The sequence below is a fragment of the Actinia tenebrosa genome, unplaced genomic scaffold (genome assembly GCF_029948245.1).
Source record: "Actinia tenebrosa isolate PJP-AT-01 unplaced genomic scaffold, QUT_ActTen_1.0 PGA_scaffold3__52_contigs__length_22856419, whole genome shotgun sequence".
Lineage (NCBI taxonomy): Eukaryota > Metazoa > Cnidaria > Anthozoa > Actiniaria > Actiniidae > Actinia > Actinia tenebrosa.
Genome location: NW_028292580.1, coordinates 9,104,950 through 9,105,661, shown reverse-complemented (window position 1 = coordinate 9,105,661; position 712 = coordinate 9,104,950).

Genomic DNA, 712 nt, shown 5'->3' with positions numbered 1-712 from the left:
TCCACTTGAACCTGTCGTATTCAAAATTGATCATGTACATATATTTTAAGGCGTGTATGGGTGTAGCCCTGATTACTGAACTATAGGTCCATACTGGTCCATCTGCAGTGGTTCATCATCCATAATTTTCGAAACGAGTTATATGCGCAAAGATCGAGAATAACTACAAAGAATTGGAACATAAGGAACTACCGCTGAAGTTGCAGAAATAACGATGCGTTCTCTTCAGTAAAGCCACATATTCCCTGCTTATCATATTTTTGCGGGCACAACAGATGGCGGAAATGGAAAATTATTCACCAACTTTAAAAGCGTTATTAAGGGAAATTTATTTGGCAGTGTGGTAGCATCTTGGCTCATTGTAGCACATGTGAAAAGGGCGATGCATTAGGCAATGACAGCCCTGCACTATCAGCACACATTCTATAAATCCCATCTTGGTTGGAGACGAAGCCCCCTGACTTCGACAAAGATGAGAGAACTATGTCAGTGAAAGATTAAAATTCTTAGGAAATGTAAACTATTGGTAGATAAGTAAATACTTCGAATTCCACGCTGTCTTCTTACATTTTGAAATCTAACTAGTACAAGGTTGTATAACATTTCAAATATACGAAAAATATTTTAAATCTAGACATATGTTTCGGCATTGTCAAATACCACCCTCAGTAGAATGAAGCCTGAATACGTTACTTAGGGAATGCAAAAAGGG